The sequence below is a fragment of the Anser brachyrhynchus genome, assembly GCF_964034855.1.
Source record: "Anser brachyrhynchus genome assembly, chromosome: 9".
Lineage (NCBI taxonomy): Eukaryota > Metazoa > Chordata > Aves > Anseriformes > Anatidae > Anser > Anser brachyrhynchus.
The window spans coordinates 2,196,348-2,215,818 of NC_137703.1; the positions used below are offsets into that span (position 1 = coordinate 2,196,348).

At 46.7% G+C, this 19,471-nt stretch overlaps 1 long non-coding RNA gene across 2 annotated transcripts in view; it reads left to right on the top strand.

Moving 5' to 3' along the window:
* The first annotated feature begins 8,652 nt into the window (after nt 1-8,652).
* Nucleotides 8,653-19,471, top strand: part of LOC308199580 — a 41,288-nt gene continuing 30,469 nt past the window's right edge. The window contains exon 1 of one of the 2 annotated variants that reach the window (XR_013954715.1): nt 8,653-11,565. This is a non-coding gene — a long non-coding RNA (uncharacterized lncRNA). The remainder of the gene's footprint in view (nt 11,566-19,471) is intronic. The other variant, XR_013954716.1, reaches the window with a different exon arrangement.

The window sequence follows — 19,471 nt, forward strand, 5'->3', positions numbered from 1 at the left end:
CTGCAAAGAGCAACTCCCTTGTCATTGCATTTCCTTCCTTCTCCTTGCATTTCCTGCCCCCCGCTTTGCTGTGACAACCTCGGGTGTCCCTTCAGGCTTTAGTTACGCATCGCGCGGGGATGCTTTGTTTGCCAAGCAGGTGCCTGCTGCCCTGCCGGTGCCAAGATGTGCACCACATCACCAAGTTGGTGCTGGGTCCCACTGTGCCCGGTGCTCTGCGGGGCTCCCGGCGTGTCCTGGTGGCCCCGGAGCTCCCTGATGCAGGGACGCAGCATCCCGGAGCTGCTCCGGGCAGGGCAATTAGTGGCAAGCTAAGGTTTTATGCTGTTTAGACCGATGCAATCTTTTACATTTTATAAATCAGGAGAGACCGTTTATCTTGTTCCCCAGGCGCTGCTAACAACTAATTAAAAACCATAATTAACAGGAGTGAAGCCACCAGAAGATGGGAGGCAGAGGGAGGGCTGCTCCCAGCCGATGGGAAGAGCACCTGGGGGCTCTTCGAGGAGGGGCTAATAAATACACTCGGCACTGTGACCTCTTCTGGCTGTTTGCTCTCCAGCATGAAGTTTTAGTGTCAAAGTAAGCCAATTAATTTTTTCCAGATCAGTTTTGGCTCAAAATTCGGCAAGGATGGTGGACTTAGTTCAGAGTGCTTAAAGTAATAGAGCCGATGGGCTGCTCTTCCCTGAGCAGGATAGTTACACAAGTGTACGGTGATGTCTAGTCCCAGTTATTTAAGGGCTTTGTCTCCCAACAGCAGCCAGAAGCCCTCCAGTAATGCTCCAGTAGCTGCTGCCTTTGGGCCTGAGACTTCGGGTTCCCTTGTGAGGGGCTGGTGCGGGCATTTTAGAGAACTTAACCGGTGTCGGTAGGAACCCGGAGGGCATTTTAAAGTTTTCCATTCATTCTTACTCGGGACTGACAGATGTGATGTCTGGATTTGATGTAAGCTCTGTGGGAGTTAGCGGGGATGGCACTTAAAACGAGCAAGGGCATCTCGCCGAGCGGCCGGCGGGAAGACAAATGCTTGCAGAGTGCTTCCACTTGCTTCCTTGCGCAGTGCAAGGACTTTCAAAATAAATATTCTTGAGATAAATGAGCTTGTAAAATGCATTCTTCACTCAGTGTAGTGTTACACACTGCTCCGAGAAGCCTCTCAAATGAAAGAGCACTGTAAAGCTTTAGATAGAGCAGGATTCACAAGCAAATCAGAGGGATGGAAGCGTTGCTGAAATGGGTCTTGGGCAGGTGACTTAATTACAAATGGCCACTAATAAAAGGGGCGGGAGTGACAGTGCTGACTTTAAAGAGAAATTACTGCGACTCTACATTACTTCTGCTGCTTTTCCTAGCCAGGCTGGGCTTTGCACCATGCTGCCCTGAGGCTGCAAGGGGCTTTTGTGCTACAAATGTGTTGGTTTAGCAATGGAGATGTTGAAAATGTACCATTATTTCAAAAAAGTACCATTATTTCAAAAATTGGTCCAACTGTGGTTGAACCAACAAATATATAGCAAACCGAACCAGCAACAGTGCCGTGGGAAATGACTTCTAAATTAGTTGTGGTGTTAGAAGAATAATTAAGCAGTATTTACTTACAATTATATCCAATAACTTTTTAATGCTGTGATTAATTAAATTCTAGGATTTCCTCATAGTCTCTGCATATATTACAGATGGAAATTAATTTTCTCCAGCAACTCATTAAGGTCCTGAAATGCTGTGGATTCCTTTTAATCAGTTATTCTTTGCTTTGCATTGTAAATCTTTACATGTGCATCAATCAGCCCGAGCTCCCAAACCGAGCCACGGGGAGCTGCAAATTAGGGCTGGAGCCACTTACCTTTGCTTTTATAAACTAAATTCTAGCTCTGTGTTACCAGCTGTGGTTTTTCAGAAAATAAAGCCTCTTCCTGCTTTAGCCAATAAAATCTTTTGGAACATTGGGTTTTAGTAAGCTGAAGATAGGGTGGAAGGGGGATTTCATGCCACTAAAACGCAGGCACTGAAGGTAGCTGCAGATGGAGATGGGAGCACGCAAAGTCCTCTCCAAATCCAGTATTTGCCAGGTGTTTCTATGTGAAATTTCTTCATTTGATATTAGCTGTTTAATCATAAAAGCTTATTCAAATACACAACACTTCTATTTCATACATGACATAGGAGAAATCTGTTTTTTTGTTTTTTTTTTTCCAATCCAGGCAAGGCAACCTGAGGCAAAACCTAGGGTTTGAAAGCAGCGAGTAGGAGAGCTGGGGCTGGGGCTCTGCGTACCAGAAGAGGAGTTTTACTGCATGTGCCCCAGGATAAGGGCTGATCCCCACGGCTGCCGGAGCAGCACCTGCCCCGAGCATCCTCCTCCCATCCACTGAAATGAACGCCCAGCACCAGGGACATCTCCCAGAGAAGCAAAGCCGGATGCCATGATGACACCGGTATCTTCTGCAAGCCTCTGTGCACTCTAGGAATCCGCGTTCTCCAGGCTTAAAATGAAACCTGCAGTTCTGCAAGGAATTACAGATTCAGACCAATACCCCGGTGTGGCGCTGCCAAAGCGAGCCAGATGCAGGGCCCTTTTTGTTGGATAAATATGTCTGGAAGCGACTGAGTGCGGGCGGGATGAGAGAACTTCTGCTTAGCAAAATATTTGAATTAGAGAGGCAGTTCAGTAATTGCATTTTTAACTATATTAAAGCCTGTTCCTTGAAATTTGATGAAGGCTGTTGGAGCCCTCCAGTAGCTTTTGTTTGGCTGTGTTATCCAGGAGTTGAAATCACAAACAGATACGGTAATAAGAGATTGCTGAAAAATTTCGGCAAGTGCTTCCTGGCTAATTAGCTCCCCAGAGGGATGGGATTTGAGCGGACAGAGCCAGCTTTGCTCTCCTTTTCCATTGGCATTCTAGGAGTGTGTAGCTGAAAACCTCCACCCATAGCTGATCTCCATAAAAGATTAATATGCTATTTATAGGATACGTTTTCTTTAGTACACAATAAGCGCGTTTTAGCCAGCCTTTCAAGGCTTTTAAAACCAGATTACATTGAAAGTCTGCTTGTTGCGTCCTGTGTTGGCTAAGACCATAGAGCAATTCCCCATGTAGCCTTACAGCCTTGGGAAGATGCATCGGCACAGCACACGGGACACGGCCCTGCTCTCCTCCTGCTTCGTGGTGGCAGGGATGGACCCCACAGGTCCCCGGCAGGGAACCAGGGGCCCAGGAGGAGCTGTGGGTCCCACGGGTGACCCAGCAAAGTGGGGTGAGATGTGCCCGGCTCCTGCCCGAGGCCTAGAGACTGCGGGCACACGGTGCTCCCTCGGGATCCGCAGGGGTTGGGGATGTCGGGAGGAGGGCACGGAGAGGGAAGGGAGCAGGTTCTGCCTCTGATGGACCCGGTATCTTCATAGAAAGAGGTTCTCCTTGCCTGATTGTACCTAGCCTTCTTTAACTTACATTAACTGGCAGTTAACTTTAATATCTGATAAAAATTGGATAATAAAAATCAGATCCTTTTTCTATTGAGGTATTATTATCTTACAGATAGAGCAATTCAGCTTATTAATTATTCGAGGACACCCAAAGCTTCTTTCCCTTGAGAAGAAGAAAGTCCTCTTGTCCTTTCCTCTGTAATTGTGTCTGGGAAAGATTTTGTGCAAGTTGCCACCATAGGTGCCGTGGAGCTGTGTTTTGCCCAGTTCAGGTCCCACGGCTGGGAGGAGAAGCAACAGGCGACACCGGGTGCCTAAAGATGTTTGGGGCCGGGGCCCAGGCATAAGCTCACTTCCACGCGGAGCCCCAGCCGCCCGCGTTTGTCACGGTGGGACCACAAGAAAGTCACTTTCCTTCTCTGTGCAGGTACTGGCACGTGAGAGGGCTCAGCCGGGGCAGGCAGATGGTTGCAGCATTGCTGTCTACTTTGTTCTTTCTTTCTTCTTCTGAATTGTTTTTATTTTTTTTTTCGTTTCCGTTTCAAAATGCAGAAAGGTGATTATGAACAAAAGCTCAGAAAACTGGTGAAATGCAAATCCTTGTGACAGGGTGCGTAATGCTAGGCAAAGCTGTCTTGCCCCGTTTTTGACAGCATGGGAGAAGTGCAAAAGACGTTTTCCTTGTTGTTTTTATCAATGATATTGCTCTCTGCTTTAGTCGTTAGTGAGACTGCTCGGAGCGGGGAGGCGGAGGCTGTCAGTCGGCTGTGAGGGAAGGAAGGGCACTTCGTGAAGGGTCTGGGGGCAGAAATCCAAAGCCCAGGGAAAAATAATCTCCCATAAAGGATGTGTAACGGAGACCTTGACGCAGTTTCAGTCCAAGGTGCTTTGAGTTCTGTCTTTGCTGTGAGAAAGATAATTGTGCGTCCAGCTAAATGACGTGCTGGAGCTGCGGCTGGGGCGGTGTGGTTGTGGGGACACCGGCAAAGAGAAGCGGTGTGCACAGCAGACTGTCAGCCAGCAAATACAAAAACAGCAACAAAAATAACACTCAAATGGCACTGGCTGGGAGCAAAACATGCTTCATCAGCCTGGCAACTTTCATTACCCATTGGTAATGATCTCTCTTCAGTCCCACGGAGACAAAGGAGAAATTAAAAAAAAAAAAAAACGAACATGTTATACATTTCAGACTTTCGGTGCTATATGGAACTTAGACAGACTCCAGATCATGAAAATCCCTTGTGTGGCTAATGCTCCCACACCTCTCTGCTGGCACAGCACCACGGAGCGTGCAGCCCTGACGGCTTGTGACAGCTTCAGCACCCTCCCCGTCGGAGAAGTCCGTGTTTCCTTTCACACGCCAAAATAGTTGTCAGGACCAGGCGTGCTAATGCACGACCACTGCAACAGGGAGCAGTGCTGGGGACAGGATATTTGCAAAATATTTCTTCCTCCTGCTCGTCGCGAGGCGGTGCTGGGTTTGCAGGGCTGGGGGTCAGGGCACGTCAGGCACGGCGCGTGGAAAGGCCTCGCGGGGCCTCGCTGTGCCGCGGCAGTGCAAGGCATCTGCAGAGGCAGGGAGCTGGCAAAATAAGATGTATGATCCTCCCCTTCCCGGGTCTCCCAGGCACCGCTTCCTCTGTGCAATCAGAGCTTTCATCCATCTTTCTAGCCCTGACGCTTTGTCTTAGTTTTGGCTGAGGTTACTTGCAGATGGTGGAGCTGGCTCCTCGGTCTTCGTGTCGGTCGTCAGAGTGGTGCAAATCAACCAGGGCTGAGGGTCCTGCTTTACGCCAAATATCTGCAAGGTCCCCACGTGCCCGTGCCCAGGGGAGCAGACAGCCCAGCTGCCCTGTCCCCTCTGCCCCGTGCTCTGACAGGAGCTGGAGGTGCAACATTTTCCAGGTTTCAGCCATCCCTTCCTCCCATCGATGCTCCGTGCCCGTTTCCTGCACTGTGCAGAAAAACCCACGAGCCCCATCTTCGAAGTGGAGTTTGCCAATGGTTTTAGACAAAGCACCCAGCATCAAACTGGCCATGGCGGTACACGGACTGTCCGAATCACCACTTTGGCCATGTGGCTGGACCAAGCGCTTCACGTTCTGAAACGCCTGATCTTCCCTACCTCGTTAGGCTAACGATGCCATGAGCACCAGGCTACCCACCCGCAGAAACGCCCTTATTCCCTGGAGAAAAGTGCCCACGGGCGATGCAAGCCAGACAGCAAGCTTTTGGGGAGCTTATCTGGCGCCTGGGGAGCTGCGTGCCAGGGGCTGCGTCGTGGTGGCTGGGCTGCCTCCCCCTGCCCGCCTCCCCGACACACTGCAGTGGTGGGGACACCGGGGCTCTGGTGCCCGACAGCCACTGGGAGCCTTGGGAGCCTGATGTGGGCACAGCTGGCACCTTTCAGCCGCCCCATCTGCAAGACTGGGTCTGAAAACCATAGAGGAACCCGATGTCGCAGCACGCTGACATGAAAGATGTCGCTGCTTCTGTGTATCCAAAAATAGGAGGCAAATACTTTGCTCTTTGTCTCAGAGATCTTCTGTTTTCCTCGGCACTGCCTTCTGTGTCACTAATGAATTCGTGTTTGTTTGTTACTGTTTGATTTTCTTCCCAGAGAGGACTGATTTATTAATAGGAAGAAAACAAGCAATAGAGAATCCCTCCAGTTATTTAGCCTAGCTTGACTTCTTACTCTTCTTTGTTAGCTAAATTAAAAGCAATCCAAATCTACAGGAACCTTACTTCTAATTTTGAGAGCTGTAATTATCAGTAGCTATATTTACCAAGACACTGTCTGAACTTGTAACTAGATTTTAAATTAGTGCATTATCAGTGCAGGGAATAAAAGAAGCTGAATTTGGCTACGCAGTTTAACCCACACTGCGTGGCGCCTCTTTTCCCTTTTCATGCCAAGGAAGTGTTTATTTACAAATTTTTTATGAGTTGACATTCATTTTGCATACATGCCTGCAAAATATCTAAACACAGCAGGCTGCGCATTCCTGAGACGTTCTGGGGCTGGGGTTCAGAGAGAAACACCAAACTTACCCATTTTCATGAATAATACAGTTTTTTACATTTTCTACAGGTTCAGGTGTACACACACCAAGTGATCTTGGTTACCTCTGCCTTATGGAGTCTTCTGACTTGTGTATGAAAAACTTGTGACTAGCAGTATTTCTTGTTATTTCAACTATGGACTTGGGTGTCTTGGTTCTATTGGCTTAAAATGCATAAATATTTGGACAAGCTCAGTCTCAATGTGCTGACACTTTTGCCATGTGCTTGAAAACATGTGAATTATCTTTATAAAATGGATTTTAGCTTCCTGGTACTGCTGAAAACCCTGAAAACAAATTTGCTTCTGTGCCTAAACAGCGCTACGAACCGCTGTGAATCCACCTGGAGACAGAAAAGGAATTTGAGTTACCTTTGTGCCAGACATAATAGCCTTCGCAGCAAATAGCTGATGGAATCACCATTTGAAGTTTGTGCTGGCATCCTGGCTTGTAGATATATATATATATATATATATATTTATATGTATTTGTGTGTGTGTGTGCGTGTACCTTCCGTGCTGGTTAATTTCTGATCCAGCATTGTTCCTGGATGAGCACTATAAAATGAGCCGAGCTGCAACCTGCACATCTTTGCAGAACGATTAGAGCAGGATCCAGACCCATCTGTAAATCCGAGTTTCCCTTCATTTCCATGGCTATACGTCTCTGAATGACAGCGAATTCATTCCTGCGCTGGAGAGTTGCCAGAAGTTTCTCATCTCGCTGTCTGTGGGCTGCTCGCTCGCGCTCTGGCTCTTTTTTTTTTTTTTTTCTTTGAGGTTTTCTGATGCCTATAGAGTGAGCTCAACTCCAAGGTTTGCAGCTTCGCTCTCGTCTGCTATTCTGTACGAGCCAGCCTGGGCGCCGCTACAGTCGGGAGTACTGCGTGAACGTCAGATTTCTCTCTCGTTTCCCTGCAGGTGACTCAGAAACTTCACAATGCGTCTGGTAACGTATTTCATTTTCTAAATAAATACCGAAGCATTTCTCTTGCGCAGCTTTGTGAGCTTTCGGATAGACGAGTTTCCTTAGAACTAATTAAATGAAGCGATGTCGGGGGGTGGCGGATGCCTACTGGGACATGGATGCTGTTTGTTTTACTTGCCAGCTAGAGATGCACAGGCAGATTTCCTTGAGGAATCTTAAATCAAGCAGCACTTTTTCCTTTAGATAAGGAGGCTTGCACAAATACAGATTAGCAGATGCAATTCATAACGTGCACAGAGCTGCAGTAAGTTTATGAGAGAAACTGAAATTTAAGACCGTATTATGTTGTAGGCTCAGAAATGAGAGCATCATCTTCACGTGATAACGATTTATAACGGTGCTCGGAAAAATGCCTGAGGTTTCGGAGGGCAGTGGTCATGCTGCTGTTGCAGAATTCCTCTAGGTTTAACTGCCCTTTTATTTTTGCTCTGCAATTATTGGAAAAAAATGTGGCTATGGTTCATGGGGTAACCCTACAGGGCTTTTAAGCCTCGGTGTTCAGCAGGCATTTCAGCTATTTTAACTACGAGCCCTTGAATAGTAAGCAGATCAATATAGGGCTCCTGTAGCCCAGAGTTCAGCTGTTTGTCAACATGTAAGACCTCACGGATTTTGTCGTGTGCAGTACAGACAGACTGCTAGATTCGTATGAAGTCATCCAGGAAATGCTGCGCTGACCAATCCTGGCTATGACAGTGGTCAAAGAAATGAAGTAATTAATCTTTGATTGATTTTTTTTGGCATTCCTAAGACAATAGTTGTAATAGGCAAAGATTTATTTCAAGGGGGCTAGTTTATGCATTTAACGTCAGAGCTCTTTTTAGATCAGATTCTGTTTTTCTTCCTTTAGAAATACTTCCCCCAAGACCAGCTTACACCTGGTGCAAAACTATACATCATTTCACTACAATGCAGAAATAGCCCATGAGGCTTTTTCATTTTCTTCTCCCTACAAGCAGACCACTTAAATGTTGTATGCATCATTAAAAAGCTATCCATCAGAAGGCAATGCATGGAAGCGAATATATGTAAACACCACAGGGTAACAAATAAAACAAGGTGCTATTAACTCTGCAGAGAGATAGTAGATGGAGACATTTCTGAGGCAACCCGTCGGAGTTAAAGCTGCCTGTGGATGGTAGCACAGGCATTTCATCGCGGGGCCCGGAGGCAGCAGGTGAGGCTGAATCCTGCCCGGGCGACACCTCCCTGCGTGGCATCCTCTGCTCCTCGTAATTTAGTGGGAGAGGAGGAGGAGGAGGAGGTTTAGCATGTTGGTATTGATGTATCTGACATAGCACAGAAGATATGGCTCTTAGCTCTAGCGTGGGTGGATGTAAATAAGCAAATATTGAATTATAATCCCTACAAAGCTAAAATTAATCTGAGCTTTTATGTTTTCCAGGACAACTTGTCAGACAATGTAAACTAATTTGCCAAATTGCACAGGAAAAAAGAATGCATTAGGAATATCTAATTTACCTGAAGCTGAATATATTTTGATTCCCTTTACTGCCTGCTTCAAGTTTTTCAGCCTTTTGGTAGGCTTGATGAGCTCTATAGGTAGTCTTGTAAATGAGAAAAGTACATAAATAATTTACCTTAGTAGTAAGATGCTGGAATTCACTCGATGTTCACAAAGCAGTGCTGTAAAGCCTCGAATATGGTGCCAAACACTTTTTCCACCTGCTTGCACCGTGCATTTCAAAGTACAGATGTTATACGTGACCCTCGCTTGCTTTAAAGCCCTGCCCTCTTAAAACTCCAGGTTTATGTCACTTAAGGGTCCTGCAGGTTCTAACTCTTGCGGGTTGTGGATTCACATAACCTTAGTAAATCTGAAGGTGACGGACGTACTGTTTCAAAATGCCTTTAGCTTCACACAGACCTGCAGCTGTGCCTAGACTTCCCTGTCAAAGCAGCGTTCAACATGTGGAGAGCCTGGGCTGTAGCTGGCAGCGGTGCGTGTGGCAATGGAGGGGAGCAGTGCCCAGGGCCCTGCCTGATGCTGCTCACCATCACCACGGTGAGCAGCAGCACCACACCTCGTCTTCTTCTGGCCTCGTCCGAGAGCCCCACGGGGCCCGGTGCCCGCCCAAAGGCAGCTTCATACGTGTTTATCCAAGTTCAAATACGCCCCCGTGCAGCAGGTTTGATGAGTAAATACGGTATGCAAAACCACCCAGACATAACGTTCACGTTTCTGACAGAACAGCATTGTCAGGAGTTTAACCGGGCTTTGGTCGAGGGACGGGTGAGGCGGGCCCTGCTGCCTCTGAATCCGGCAGAGGTTAGATGTGGGGACGTTTTCTCTTGGTCAGGTCGGGTTCTTCGAAGAGTACATGGTGTGTTTTTGAGAAAAAGCAGTGCTAGGGGAGATATCTGCTGGGCAGGAGCAATGATGAGCTCTCTTCTACAACATCTCTGCAAGAAAGACAGAGTCAATTGGACTTAGAGGATACTTCATTTAAAGGTATGTCAAGTAAGTGAAGACAGACGTAACCTAAACCAGTCCTCAGGAAAGCTGTGAGCGGTGATAAAATGGTGTTGGTGGAACCAGGCTAACGTGATGTGGTTTGTACAGAGGAGCCGAAATGGGCGTTAAATCGGCCTGGCCCACCTAGACGGAGCTGTTGGGAGGCAGGGAGCAGAGAAGCTCCCAGCCGCAGGCTTGGGTGGTTTGCGCCCCATGTGTACAGACACCCGGGAGCAGCAGGCCTCGAGGCGGTGTGGCTGCCTTTGGAGACGGTGTTTCTCTTTGAGCATCCACCTCGGCTGCCCCCTGGCCGCGGGCAGTCCTCCCGCCAGCCACGATGGCTCAGAGGAGCTGGTTTTTGGGAAGACGCTGAGTGAAATACGTACAGCTTAGCTAAACAGGGAAGGGCAGGGAACAAAAACCACTCAGCAGTCTGAAACTGTTCAGTTTTTGAGGAAGGGAGAGGAATTATTTATCATATTATGAAGAGACATAATGAAAAAGATGATAAAGGCATAGTTATGCTGAACGGAGGAAAACTTTCCTGCTGTAGGGTCTTTTTTTATGGTATGCAAAATACCCTCTGCAGGGAGGCAAATGAAACTTTACTGCTTTAGTACTGAAAAAGAGCTGTGACAAGCTCTGTCCCCGAATGAATATGGCACATATTGGATCAGGAAACTCAACTCATTTTTTAAATCTCTATTACCATTCCATGGCAAAAGAAATTTGTAGTAAAACTTGAAGTTATTTTCAGAATTCAATGAGGTGTTTAAATAGGGCTATTAAATTATAAGTGTTTAAAACACCTATAAACTGTAGGTGTTCAACAGAACTGTTAAATGCAAAGTGTAGCTGAGGTGCATTTCAACGCCAGCAATGCCATCCAACCTTCCTGGTAAGAAATCAGACTGATAAAATCAGGAGAACATAGTAAAGTTCTCCAGTAATTCTTGCACAGGTCAGCGAATATGCTATCTGGACGTGGAGATCGGTGCAATCAACCCTCCATGCCCAATTTTAACTGTCAGATCTGAGAACAGCCGAGTTGCTTAAATGTGGAGGTGTTCCCAGGGAAGTGCTTCCAAGCCCTTTGCCTGTCCGAGGGGTGGCCGCACGGTTGCCGGTCACTTGATGGAGTGACCAGAATGTATTTGTGCAAACACTTTGTATGGCCAGCACGAGTCACGGTGTTATAAGCTCACCGCTCCCCCCAGGAAGAGATTGTGCTGAACTTTCTCCTAGACAAACAGCACAGGGGCAAGAGGAAGCCAAGGTTTGGTTTTGCGGCAATCCTGACTTTACCTCCCAAGGCTTTATGAAATACCCTCCCCTACCTCAGTGCATGGAGCCAGAACTAGGCGAGATTTCTGTTGTAACGACTCCGCTGCTGCACCTGCCCGGGCTGTAACAAGCCCCGGCTGGGCGGCAGGAACCTGGCGGTGGGGTGGGACCTGCCGCTGCTTCCTTCCCTGCCTGGCCCCGGTGAGAGCTGGTGGCTCCAGGAGCTGGGCTGGGCGGCTTTCCCCTTCTGCTGCTGGATGCTGAGGTTGTCCTTTGTCTTCTGTGTTGTTGTTGCACCAGAGCGGAGGTGGGGAAAAAGAGGTAAGAACCCCCTCTTGGTGGGGCTGGGGGAGCTGCACCCCGTTGCAGGGGAGGGGTCTCCTGTGGCTGTTTATCTTTCACGTTTGTGCTTTAAAGTGTGTTGGGGAAAAAATACGTAACTTGTCTTATAGAAACATCCTCTGGGCAAAGGAGAGGAGGTGAGTGCTTTCCTCCAGCACTCCCTGCCTGTGCGGGTCCGAGGACTTGGTGTGCTGCTGCATTTACCCCGGGGCTCTCTGGCGAGCAGCCTTGCTCCCCAGCGTGCGGTGGGCATGGGAAAGGCGTTGAGGTTGGGCAGGACCTGCCCAGGCAAACTGGGGAGCTGAAGCAGGGGGTTTGGTTCCCTCTGTAGCTCCAGGGCAAAATGTTTTTTCGTTCCTGCACCAAAGATACGCTGGGTAGTGCTGTGCCTTGCTGAGCAGCTGCAGGGGTTACCCGCAGTCAACTTAATTGCAGATAAACTAATACTTCTTGTAAGCTGCTCTGCAGTTACCTTTGAGTGAGATGTGATATGGTGTAGCACTGTAAAGCCTGATATTAATTTTTAATAATCTTTGGATATGCTTTTGATGGATGCCCTCTGTAGAATATTAGTCCTTGTCCTTCAAAACCCCAGCTTTCCTGCTGGATAAGCTGTACCGAAGCATACGTCCTGTTCCAGGTGCTCGCAATCAGCTCGTACTTGTTAGGAAGTAAATGGCAAGGGCTGTGCAGCTCGTGTCCAGAGGCATCTGTGGTTACAGCTGGTCAGGATGGAGGCTTCTGGTTATAGAAAACAGAAGTTGTTCCTAGTCTGATAGGAGTGTTTTGATAAGCTCCTAAGGAAAAGGTAAATCAGTTCATAAGAGACTGAAAGATACTTTTTTCCTTTAAGGATATTTTAAGGATATTTTTTTTTCCCTTTTGTAGCCTTTTCTGTACTTGCTTTGTTAGCTAGACCAGAAACACCTTTATACAATGATAAAATATGCCCAAAAATGCAGATTCATACAACTCTTAGCTCTGAGAATGACCAGAGATGAGGAAAATCCTTTCAGAATGACTGTTCCCTCCTCCCTTCCCCCCGACAAGTTCTGCCGTACGCTCACCCACATTAGTGAGCCCTAAGTCTGGTATGTTAATTTAGTGCATCTTGCTTATTCTTGATGAGCATGAAACAAATTAGGGCATGTTAACATCTACTGCAGCGCTGCCTCAGGTTGCCTCTTGGCAGATATCCCTGCATCAATTTCTGCCGCACCGAAGGTAGCTGAGATTGATCTTTCTCTTGCCATCCTGGGCATAATCCCAGAAACATTAGGCTTGGAAATCTTTCAGCAGAAATGACTGGTGATTACGCTCGCTGCCTGCCAACGCAGCCCTCACCAGGAAGTGGCAAGGATGACGGTCACACCTCGACAAATGGCCTGACGGTCTGAGTCCGTGTCGGTTCGGAAACAGGATATTTGTGTGCGTGCAGCAAGCCCAGCAGCTCCTGTGGTTTCCGTTCCTCATCAGTGCGCTGTTCTCTGGGTTGACCGCTTCTGAATAACCAGCGTTGACCACTTCTGAATAAACAACAGCTGCTGCGGTGGCACCTGAGCACCGGTCAGGCCCTCCTGTGGAGGGGCTCGAGGGCTGACCACTTGTGCTTTTGCTGGTCGCACAACATAGGATATTGCAGGCTTTCCTATTTAACCCAGGAGAGAAATTACTCTCATAAAATATCAAGGAAAAAAATCTCAAATGCTAGCTCAGTGGTAATGGATGGTGGTGGGGCATCACAAGCTGTAAACCAGCAAAGGAGAACCAAGGCGATGTTCTTTGTGGGCTGTTCCCATTGCTGACCTGTTGGTGCCCACTGTGGATATGAGGGTGTGCCTGTGTCGCCAGCTGTAGGGCTTCTCTTCCCCTTTTTGTTCTCATGTCCTTCTCCAGGACGAAGCTGCAGCTGCAAAGGTCACCAGCCGTCAGATGCTACGAGTCAGTGTTGTTATCCTCGGAAGAAAATTGCATCACTTAAGCTAATTACCAAATGGCATTTCTCCTCTGAAAAATTGCATACCTGGGCTCTCTAGGAACACAGAGTGCAGAGCTTTGAAAGCGAAGTCATTCCGAAGGCTTTTTGAGCAATGAGATTTTGTTAACCCGCTTCCCAAGGCACGATCGAGCGTAGCTGAATAATGGCTGTACAGGCACGACCTTCCCTCACAAACGCCAGCCCTCGCGCGTTTAGTATTTCATTAAGCAGGTTTGTGCAGCGGCTAATGTAAAGTCATTGCTCAAGGAGGCGCTGAAGTTACTCCCTGGGAGGGTGAGCTAATCTCTGCTCTTGTTTTCGGGCTGGGGTCAGGCTGGCTGGCCTGCGGGAGCCGATGGGCATAGCAGCCTCCCTTACATTTCTCAGCCTAGTGGAAAGCAATAAATTAAAATGTTTGGGTTTCAGGGGTAGTTTTGCAGACGTGGGGCAGCAGAGGTGGTTGGGAGCGCTGGATGCTCTGCAGGTGTCTGTTGGAGGGGGGCAGGCGGAGCAGCTTGTGATGCTTGTGCATTAGCTTTGTTTTGTGATTTATTTTATTTTTCTTTGAGAGGATGGGTGAAAGGACTGCTCACCTTTTCACGTGTCCCAGCAATTCACATCTTGCATAAATTCCTGCATAAGCCTGGCTGCTACCAGCAGTGGTACAACCCAGTAAAGTTTGGTCCTGTTTCTGAGGACTTCGAGGAGATCTTAAAGCCAGATCCAAAAATTCTTAATGTGTCCAATTCTTTCATGTGACACTTCCTATTAGAACATCCTTCATTAATAAAATAAAGCTCCCCTTATCAGTACAAATAAACAAATTTTGAATGCAGCAGTAAGCAAGTAAAATAAATAATGTAACCACAGCTCATATTTGTCAAGCCAGGAGGTTATCCCCAGGTCTCTGGTGTGAATCTCAAAGGCAGGTTTCAGAGTAGCTTTATGCCATCTCAGAACAAACAAACAACCCCCCCAAAATCGCAGCAAATTATGGAGAGGGAAGCTTGGCTAAAATCACACTCTGCAGATCTGCAGGGCTTTTTGCCTCAGACTCGCTCACAGGGTTGGATTAGATATTGTTGATGTGACTTCTTGCTTCACACTTTTAATGAAAAATATCTTTCTGTCCTTCTCTGTTTGCAGAGGATAGCTTACAAATGTGAAGTCCAAAGGCAAATAAAACACCAATATTTACTGCTGTTCAGAATCTTTTTTTTTGAGTTTCATGACATTTGGTGTTTTGCTTTATAGATTTTAAATGATAATATATTGTCTTTGAAGTATCTTGCAAATCACTAAAACTGCATGAGATTGTGTAAGTCAATCATAAATTTATAAACCGCCATTTGAGAAACATTGATTTTCTTTTTCTAATATAGAATTATATCTTCTGTTTTGAGAGATTTCTTCCCATCTCATATTACTTGAAGGTTAAGGAAAGAAGAAATAGAAAGTAAAATTGGAGCCTTTGATGTCAGTTTTCCTCTATTTTTATCTTTCTCCTCGCTCTTTCTCTCCTTACCATTCCAAGATTTTCATGCAATTACTGAGGACGGCATTTCTCATCTTTAGCTAAAAACGAGCTCACCATCTATTACATTTTATACAATTGCTATATCGTCTAACCATCTAGATTTACCAGATACTATGTACATTTTACTGGCAGCGCGCTGTCTTCAGGAGGAAATTAAAAAGCAAAAACCCGTTCCTCTTATTTCCCATTTGTTGCGTCCCATCGTTCTGGCTCTTGCTGGAGCTGCAGGCTCGGGGTGCCGCGTGGCCATCGCGCAGCCTGGGCCCGCTGCTGAGCCCTGCCTCCTCCCAGCGAGGAGCTCCAGGCCCGCTGGGTGGGAGCGTGCCTTCTGCTCGTACGTGAACTTGCTGCTTCTGCTGCACTGAATGGCAGTGTCCTGCCCTGACCGTCGCTTGCCTACGGTCCCTGTGACGTGCCTTCTGACGGGGGCAGCTCCAGCACTCCTTCTTGGCAGGAGAAACTTTCTCCAGAGCTTGGCCATTGCGGTGACTGCAGGGTGCTGAATCTCTGTGAGCCATCCTGGATCCGATATTCCTGCCACACCAAGCGTTGCCTTCGGATGCAACAGTGATGGGAGGGATCCGGGCTGGTGTCCTCCTCCTTCCCTCCCCGCCTGGCAGGGCCCTGTCTGCGGCGCTGTGGGGGGCAGAGGTGCTCTCGGGTTCAGTTCTGATTTTATTTTTTGTATCCCTCAGGTCATAATGCAAGTAACTTAAAATCAGACAAGGTTTGCAAATAAATCTGATTATATCCTCCAGTTTCTTTTGTGGTTCATTTGTTAATAGTGAGTTTAATCTGGCCTCAAGTTCACGCAATTTCAGTGTTCTTTGTAGTCTCCATTAGGTTTGACTGATTGCTGTTACCATCTGCAGATCTTGACCCTTTGCTCATCCCTTTCTCTACATCAATAATAGAAGTAGTACCATGGAGCCTGTGAGCCCAGGCTGTGAAAGTTTTGCTCATTTTATTCCTGAATGCTGCACATGCAAGTCCTGATATTCAAGCAGGGAATTCATTTTCACGCTATCAGCTCAACTACCCCTCAACTACCTCCATTATATCCATTTATCATAATATTATTTACATTTATTAAAACCCTATTGGACTATGTTTTTCTAAGCTAGTTTCTTCTAAAAAAAAAAAAACTAGCTGCTTTCAGAAATATATAGGCGCTTTGGATAAACTTCCCATTAATACTTTAAACTACTTGAATTTAACCTATTTTAAAGTATTTTACATGCTCATATCTTAATAAATGAGCAGTTCTTTAAGCAAGCTTTTGTTTAAGATAATATCTGCAACTGGGGCTTCTATGGAAATACGTTGTTGCAGGATGAGATTTATTCCAGGTGATTCTGCATTTGCTCTCTGTAGCAAATAGTCTTGATTCTGGTAAAAGGTTACTGGATTTTAGGCATATCTTCTCTCAAAGAATTTATTTTCCTTGAGCAAAAGCTTGTTACGCGAGGGTAATTTGGTACCAGCAGCACTCCTGGAAGGACAAGTTTTGATTTATATGGAAATAAAAGTGGCGGAGCAATGTTATTTCCCACCTTAGGAAGCATCTCCCCTGCCGTTCCGTCCTCGTGCTGAACGAGGCTGCTCCTGCTGGTTCTCACTGCAGACGCCGAAATGCTCAGAACCTCGATGTCCTGGCCCTTCTGTACCAAATCAAATGCTCGAGTTGCTGCGGAGCTGTGCTTCACGTGGGAAACGTGTTATTGTCGCTGTCTGGTCTATGCAATGCTCACCTGGATTTTAGGTGTGTAAATGTGCTGCACAAAATAGGTGGGATCTCACCGTGTAAGAGAGCTTTTTTAAAAAAAAAAAGTCAAGTGATGAACAGTAGCCCACAAGCTTCTCATTCTCTCTGTTCTCACTGAGGTTAATGCTGATTTTTCTGTTAACCTTCCCAGGAACAGGCTAAGGCAAACAGTGAGAGCATTGGAAATTCCCTTCAGAGTATTTAATATAACGCTAAGAAAGATGTCAGTGTCACAGGAAAAATTAAGTATATCTTCTTCTGGCTTAATTTTTGCGGTAAAGCTGACGTCCTGTCATAAATCGCACAGCAGCTGAGCGATCCTCTGGCTTTCTGAGAGCCATACGTGACCACAGGGCCTGTCTGGCATGCCCTACGTGCTTTTGTGAGGCAGGAGGCAGGCCGTGCGGGTAGGCTTCTCTCCCAGAGCTGGAAGTCAGCCTCGCGGCCTGTGTAGACAGAGTGGGATTTTGCTGCTTAAGTTCTGTTGGTGATTTTCAAATGTAATCCAAATAGCTGAAGTCAACCACCCTCTCTTGTGTTACTTTGGATGCTAGCCTGGTGTGGTTTTGCATCCTCCATCGGCGTGATGGGTGGGAAAACCCGGCTGGGTGCAGAATGGGCCCTGCTTTCAGAAGAGCCCTTAGGAATCAGTGGGTGCCTTCCCCAGCTCTTGTCCTCGGAAAGGCTTTCAGATGGCCCACAGCACCTCCGTTGCAGCTCGTTTACCCCCTCTGCTCCTAAAGGAGGACGCGTGTGCCCCCAACGCCTGACTGGAGACTTGCTCGTGGGGCTGCCCATGGGTGCCGGGGCAGCGTGGCGGCGGGTGGGTGGGTTTCAGGGGCGCTGTCTGGTGTCCGGAGCACGAGGGGAGCGACACCGAGGCCTCACATGCTGCTTCTGCTCAGGAGACAACAGTACGACGTTGCTCTGACCACTTTTTGGTTTGCGTTTCAGTAAACTATTAGTTTGGTGTCAAATTCCTCATCCCTCTGATCCCAGGAAAATGGGGTCTGCTTGCACACAACAACAAAAAGCCGCACTGGGTAACGTTAAACTGGGATGTCCAAACTGAAGTGTCTGTCCCAGGCATAACAATCAGTCTTAAATTATCCGTTTAAAAACATGCAGCCGTAACTTTGCCTGCTGCTAATTGAAAACGATTCTCCGTGGAGGCCTTAGTTAAACGCAGCATCGCAGGAAACGTGTGGACGTGAGATATGACTAATTGTAAAGTGATTGCGACTTTGGGCAAACTTATCCTTTCGTGAAGCCTGAAAGAAAGGTAACATCATCTCTTGCTTAGTACGAAGAGCACCAGCAAATTGATGTCACCGAAGCAGGGAATTTAATGGCTGTTCTGCAAATTAAAAGCTACATTCTCCTTACGTTTATGATGAGAAGTAGCGTTCCTGAGTGGAGCAGAGTAATTAAAAGTAAAACAGAGGCCTGAGGATGATGGATGTGACCCGTGGCGCTTGCACGCTGAGAAGTCTATGTGATTTTTCCCCAGCAGAAGGTAAATGGGGGATTCATCATCAGGACAGCAAACATCCCCAGGCGGGGGTGGGGGATGCAATCACGTATAGACCTGTCACTCTAAGAAGCCTATGAATATTCTTACACACGTTTTAATTTAAAATATTGGTTTTACTGTCAGTCGTGAAACTTGAGGTTCACTTCATAAGCAAAGCAATGAGTTCAGTGATAGATGTGCCCCGTCAGACTGGGAGGTGTTCTCTGCAGGGAGATGAAGTGGCCAAAGACACTGAGTGCTAGTGGAGCCTGTCACAACCCCAAAAATAACAGCATTAAGTAATTTAGCGTCTTACATTTATAATTGAGTATGACTTATCCAGTGATCTGTGACAGTGTAAATTGTATTGTACTACAGGAGCTCAAACCAGTGGACAAGATTAATGGTCATATAATGGGAAGAGATGTCTGAAAACACTTTCTTCCTACAGAAATTAAGAAGCATTAATTTAGACATAAAAAGCATAAATGTTTGAAGACATTGGCTTCCTAGGAGTGATAACATGTATAATAACAGCACTTTTCAAGTTTATTACTGTTTTCAGTATCACAGATGGCTGCAAATTGTAGGGCTCTCTCCTATTGTGTATTTCCCCTCTGCCAAATTAACAAAAGAATGTTAAATCTTGGCTACCCTTAATATAGTGCATATGTTAACTATGGAAATTGCTTCATTGTGCTGCTAAATTGAAGGAAGCAAGACAAGATGTGGGGAAATGTGTGTGTTTCAGTTGGTACTGGGTATTATTTTGGGATTCAGACTTATGTTCTGCACATAGTGGGGCTCTTTGGCAATGAGTACATTTGCATTTCATGTTTGCCAGCACATTTCTGTTTTGAGTGCTTTCATGTTTCAGTTGCTACTGGGTATATTTCGGGACAGAAACTTATATTCTATATAAACCGGAGCTCTCTAGAAGGTGAATAACTTCATATTTGGCAGTAAGTTTCTGTTTTGAGTGATTTCATCCCGACTGGCCATGCAGACGCACATTTTTCTGATCAACGTGTTGCTTTGAATTATAAAGAGGAGATTGCCCTGATCTCAGTCTGGTTTCTGCTGATGGGGGAA